The 6,909-nt window shown below is 39.4% G+C and overlaps 1 pseudogene; it reads right to left on the minus strand.

Annotated features, from left to right (window-relative positions):
- LOC103737693 overlaps positions 1–6,909 on the minus strand; it is a 48,263-nt pseudogene that overhangs the window by 10,711 nt on the left and 30,643 nt on the right.

Below are 6,909 nucleotides of genomic sequence, written 5' to 3' on the forward strand. Positions count from 1 at the left end.
AAATGAACAGCAGACCCCAATTCTATCCAAAGGAATACTGACAATGGATTGCCGTAGATGAGGAACAGCTGACCCTCCTTTACAGGGACCTCTGGCTGACTAGATTTACCAGAAGGGCAGACAGGGGGAATGGATGAGGGTGCTGACAACACAGTGGACAGTGACAGGGATGGCAGAGAATGGAGCCTCTAGTGGGAGAGGAAGGCTGTCTATCTGACGAGTTTGTATTCATGCTCAGATGCCGAGGAGCTCAGAAGGTGGGCGACTGTGACCAGTGATAGTCATGTATATAGAGATTAGAAATGCATGTGAACACGTCTCAATGTCAATTGCTTTGGAATGAATTCTTTTGTATGAAAAAAAAAATTAAAAAAAAAATGATTAAAAAACAATAATTAGTAGATGTGAAAAACATTACCATTGAAATCTACCTGATGACTTTATATCCATGCTCAGACGCCAAGGATCTCAGGAAGTAATCAACTGTGACTAGTAATAATCAGATACATAGAGATTAGAGATGCATGTGCAAACATCTAAGCGTTGGTAGCATTAAAAATGAGGTTTTCTGTATGAAACAGCATATTTTAAAATGAAATGGAGATCTTTTTTAAAGGATAAAACCTCATTCAATTTTATGTCTTATAGAGTGTATACTGAGTTCAATATTGTATAACTGTATTAATTCAACTGTGAACCTAAAAATTTACAACCAGTTTTGAAAGGGATGCATATTTGCTCTGGAAATTGTAATCGAATATGTTAACGCTGAAATGAAATGCTTCTTCCAATCATGTGGTTATTAAATAAATAATTTTTAAAAAATAATTGAAGTCAAAGTGGAAAAAATTGTCACAGAAGCTGGAGTAATGAGACAGAGCTGGACAGAGGGAGCGGCAGTATGTTGTGATCATTTTCTATCAGATTTCCATCAGCTATGGTCTCTACACACCTGCTACAAAAACTGTAATTGACCAATGAGTGAGTGATCCAATCCTGACCAATAGAAACTTGGGGATATATGGTACCATTTTCAGATACTTCTTGGGTGTAATAGACATTCATCTATATGGACCAAAGTTCACTGACTTGGCTCTTCTCCCAGAACCTTCATAGAAGAATGTGCCCTTAATGCCCAAACCGGTTACAGAAAATTCTTTGAATGAATTTTATTCTGATTTCACATAAGTGGGTCTGAAATCCTGAGAAAAGGGAAGGCAATATTTTTTCTTCATCCTGTGTTTTTTTCCTCACCTTGAGGCACAAAAATTAAGACCAGAATGGAGATTCCAAATAAGGACATGATAAGCAGTTGGCTTATTCTATGGCCCATGTGATTAAGTGAAAAAATTCCAACAAAATTGGCTGGGATGACCATTGCACCAGAGAGACACTGCAATAGGAAAGCATTGCTCCTCAGGTATTGTAAGTGAGTCAGCGGGCCATAAATAGACGGCCACGTCATGAATCTGTAGAGAACAAAGAGGAAAGTTACAGCGTGGCCTGACAGTCATTTTAGTTGATTAAACTATAAAGGCATATAAGTTCTCTGGAATATTTACATGCAGATGGTACATTTTCTAACCATCCTAAAATCATTATACAATGATGGCACACATCATTACTATTGACTTTTTTAATGTATAGACAGATTTACTACTATCATCCACCACATGACAAAAGTTCTGGTGGTCTCTGACAAGAAGACACACAACTCAAAATGCTGATCTTTCAGGATGAGGTCTATAGGGGAAAAAACTATTGCATCTTTTGAAGGGACAGTATGGCTTATAGGATACATGACTGGTCCTTACAAGTTTATAAATTTTTCCTGTATCTTGATCTGATTGAAGGTTGCATAACTATATATTCATTGAGATGTACATATTCATGTACCTTAAGTTTGAAGTTTTATCTCTTTCAAAATAGAAACAAACAATTGGACAAACTCAAAGTCCAAGTGTATACCAGGATTGAAGTTCTCAGCATCAGTCTCTGCTGATGAACTGGCAGGATGATTTGATAAACACAGTCTATGCTGTAAAATTAGTTCTGTTGCTACATTCAAAACCTTTGTCTATCCCCAGCTATAGAAATTCCCCATCTCTCATCTCCAAATCCATCAACTAGGAAATTCATCTCTACAGTGTTTTAATAGGCACTCTGTGGCACCTACCTCACAAGAGACAAGAGACAGATCTGTTTGCGCAGATTGGGTGTGAGAAACAAATCACATGGAGAAGATTTTGTCTGTGCTGCCTCCAGCTCCTCCTTCTTGGTGGTTCTCACAACCTTCAACAACAGCATTGGTAAACTGTTTAGTTGTCACAAAATGATGGGCACTGTGGGGTGTACTGGGCACCTGCAGAGAACCAGATCAATAACTATTGTTTCTATCTAGTGAAAAGTATAAATGTCAAAGAAATAATGTCATCCATAAAAGTGGTAAGAAAGGTGAGCCCAGCAGTTAAAGAAAATTCAAGTGATTTCTATTGTGAGAGCATGTCAAACAGGAGAGTACAGATGGCTTCAGAACATTGAAGGTATGTATAGGTTAGAGATTAGGAAGAAAAACAAATGAAGCTTATTTAGATTATGGTCCAGAGCTCCACATATAACAGATGAGTTTGCATGACATGGCAACAGAGTTTGGCTCTCTCCCAGGAATAAGATTTTTTGTGAAGAATCTTTATTTTCATTTCTGGGTCATGCCATTTGAAGCAATCCTGGCCTTTTGTATCTCCATAAATAAGATGCCTAGAATTAAGTCTGAGAATGGTACTAATACTCCCATATACTGGTGTTTGAGTGCTTGTTCCCCAGCTATGAGTAATATTTTTGAAGGCTAAGACACCTTTAGATATAGGATTTACCTGGCAGAAATAGATCACTCCTGGTAAATCTTTGAAGACTACATCTAGCCCTTTGCTCCAGCCATACTTCCTGATATACTAGGATATGAGACTTTCTGTCAAAACTCCTGTATCTCTAAGACCTTCCGTTCTTACACACCATGATTCACTGAATTTGAGACTCAAGGCAATATCTTAACTATGAGCTCCTGAATCCATAAGCCTTAAACTTTTTGTCAGGTATTTTGGTTACTGCAATGCAAAAGTAACTAACACAGTAAATGGATACCAGGTAAGTGGAGTTGATGCTGTGATATGTTGTTCTTGGGTCTTTCAAAGTGGTTTGTTGGAGGAATTCAGAAGAGTTTTGAGATACATGATAGAGAAACACTAGGATGTAGTAAATAACGCTTAATGAATTGTTCTGCAGGGCGATCAGGAGACCAGAATCTGATAAAATGTGAACAGTAAAGGTCTGTGTGACAAGATTTCAGATGAGAAAAAAAGCACTTTAATGGGAATTGGACTATAGGCCATTCATGATATACTCAACCCCCCCCCAAAAAAAAAACTCTGACAACGTTTTTACCATATTCTGAAAATCTGAGTGAGCTCAAATTCAGAAACACAATGAACTAAGAATGAAGAGATGGCTCAAGGGTTAATAGCACATAGAGCTCTTGCAGAGAATCTGAGCTTGGTTCCCAGCACCCACAATAGGCAGTTCACAATTGCCTGCAACTCTTCTGGCCTCTGTGGACACTGAACTCAGATATGCAGACACACACATCTACATAATTTAAAAATAATTTTAAGTAATGGGCTATTTATTTGGCAGAGAAAAATTCAAGGCTGCACAGCATTTGAGCTGTGTCATGGTCAAGAGCAGAAAATGACAAATGCTTGTATTCAAATGGATTACTCCTTTCTATGTAGTCTAAGACCCAAGCCCAGGGAATGGTGCTGTATTCCTTCAAGATGGATCTTCCTACCTCAGATAACCTGATCAAGATAGTTTCTCATAGGCCTGCCTAGAGGCTAACCTAATCTAAATAATCCCTCACCAGTGTGCCTGAAGGCTTATATTTTTTAAAACATTTTTTATGTGTAAGAGTGTACTGTCTGCATGTATGTAAGTGCACCCATGCAATGCAAAGCCCAAGGACGTCAGAAGAGGGTGTCAGATCCCCCGGAACTGGTGTTACAAATGGTTGTTAGTTGCCATGTGGATGCTGGGAATTGAATCTGGATCCTCTCCAGGAACAGCCAGTGCTCTTAACCCCTGAACCATTTCTCCAGCCCCCATGAAGGCTTATCTTCTGGGTAATTCTAGAAACTGTCAAGTTGATAATATTAACAATCATAGCTCTATTCCTTATCAACTTGACACCCAAGCACATCATTTAAGTTATAACCCTCTATCTCTTTTCCCGTGGTCTCAAAGGTCATCTCATAATGCAAAAATCTATTCAGTCCAATTTCAAAAGTTCTCACAGTCCTTAAAAATGACAAAACTGCAGGGCATGGTAGCGCATGCCTTTAATCCCAGAACTTGAGAGACAGAGGCAGGCAGATCTCTGTGAGTTCAAGGCCAGTCTGGTCTAGATAGCAAGTTCTAGGCCAACTGGGGCTAGCAGGAAGACCCTGTCTCAAAAAGACAAAGAAAATGACAAAAATATTTAGAAATACAAAGTCTAAGGCTCATCTGAAACTCAAGGCAATCGCTTAACTCATATAAATTAAAAACAAGGTACACAATTCCAAAATACAATGGCACAGAATAGATATTCCCATTCTAAAAGGAAAAAATGGGGACATAGCAAGGAAAACTGGACCAAAACAAGACTAAACCCAGCTGAGCAAACATCAAATCCTGCGTCCATGACGTCATGCAGTAACATCCCGCGGCCTTCTTTCAGAGAATCTGACCCTGCCACATATTTTCTGGCTGCAGATGCTCTTCAAAACTGAGTAAGATTCCATCATCCCTTCAATCTTGTATCATTCAATCCTCTAAAACCAATTCTACATAGACAAAACTGCCAAATTTTGTTGCCCGTTCAGGATGGAGCCTTCGCTCCCTTGTGGAGTATCAGCTTGTACAGTAACCCTGGAGAAACACTTTCCTAAGCAGTTCCTTTTGAGAAAAAGGGGAGCCCTTCAGTAGCATTCTCAGTTCAAGCTCTCTCCCTTCAAGAAAGTTTGCATTTTGACAAGTTGGTGCCTTTGGCGGGTGGGGTCTTGTCCTCAGGGTATATTTTTGTTTCCTACTGTCTCAATGCACAGCATGAGGAAGTTTCTCTTTAACAATTATCACTAAGGGCAGGACTAGACAGATGGTTCAGCAATCAAGAGCACCAGCTGCTCTTGCAGGGGACCAGGATTTGATTCCCAGCATCCACATGGCATATGGCGACTAACAACCATCGGCATCTCCAATTCCAGGGAATCCAATGTCCTCTTCTGGCTCCTGCAGGCATTGCACGCACTTGGTTCACTTATAAGTATGCAGGGAAAGCACTCATACACTTGGCAAAAACAACGAATCTTTCTACAAGGAACAATATATTCTAAAACGAAATGGAGATCTTTTTTAAAAGTTAAAAACTCATTCAATTTTATGTCTTACAGGTGGGATATTGAGTTCAATATTGTATAACTGTATTAATTCAACTGTGAACCTAGAAACTTACAGCCACTTGTGAAAGAGATGTACTCTTGCTCTGGAGTGTGTTACTGAATATATTAAAGCTGTAATGAAATGCTTCTTCTAATCATGTAGTTATTAAAAAATTTTTTGAAAAAAAGAAATTTTAAGAAAACTAAATACAACTTTGGTTTCTGCTCACACCTTGACTGCAAGTTTAATTTGTTGAAGCTCTTTCCACCCTCACAAACTGTACAATTTTTGCATCTTTCTACTCAACATTCTGTTCTTTTTCACTGTAGACTGGATAAGTACAATAAAGAGTAGCCATGCCACAGTTTGAATGCCCTCCTGTCTTGAAATTTCCTCCACCAAACAAATTAATCCATGATCTCTAATTCAATTTCACTCAAATTCTCTGGACGTATGTAGAACGAAGCCAGATTCTTGTCAGCTGTAAATGCTTGTACGACACTGTTAACCTGCCAGGGAAGATGTGTCCACTTTTGCAATAGTGACATCACTGCTATGAGGTCAGCAAGCCACTTTCTGGTGGAGTTGAGACTTGTACCACAGAAGGGACCTCACATCAGACACTTTGAACCTGGTCAAAAACCTACAGTTGGGAACATCACAGTCCTCAGCAGGGAAGCTACTGTTGGTTCTACCAAATGGACATGATGTGCCAATTGAATTGCAATGTAAATATTTTCTTTCATGTCCAAAAATTGGTGCTACTTACAGCTTCAGTCAGAGAAGCTTCTTTCTGAAGTGAGTAGCAGTTACTGTAAACTCATAACTGGTGAAAGTGCTGAAATGAATGACTGTGGAATGCTCAACCCTAAAGTGGGTATCTACATCGCCTCTTCCAAAGACCCAAGGAACATCATGCAGAGAAACTAAAAGAATCCACTAGCCAGAGGAAGGGCCAGAAAGAAGTAGAACGCTGTCTTCCAGGCCTGAAATGGCCATACACTCCTAAACTCTCAGCACTTGTGATGACCTTCACAAGGCCTGCCCAAGATACCCATTGAGTTCTATCATGGACAGTGGAGAAGCTCCAGAGGCCTTGCCCCTCCATCAGGACTTACGGACCATTGCTAGATGGGTGTGTTCATAAAGGCCTACTTCTCCTCAGGATATATAGGCAGTTAATGATTTCCGGGAGAGGGAGAGATGTTTTCTTTAATGGTGTAGCCTCTGGTAAGTTGCCATGTTCTTGTAAATAATCTCTCACCCATTCTTCTGTGAGTAATCCTAACTGAACTTCTTGATTCACACACAAAAAAGATACGAATGTATAAGGGGGGCTAACTAAGAAGAGAAAGGGGATCAGGAGAAGTAAGAGGACAGCAAGAGTAACAAGTGATAAATATAATAAAATATAACATATGCATGTATAAAAATATA

Source organism: Nannospalax galili, unplaced genomic scaffold, assembly GCF_000622305.1.
Source record: "Nannospalax galili isolate Female #2095 unplaced genomic scaffold, S.galili_v1.0 scaffold818, whole genome shotgun sequence".
Classification (NCBI taxonomy): Eukaryota; Metazoa; Chordata; class Mammalia; order Rodentia; family Spalacidae; genus Nannospalax; species Nannospalax galili.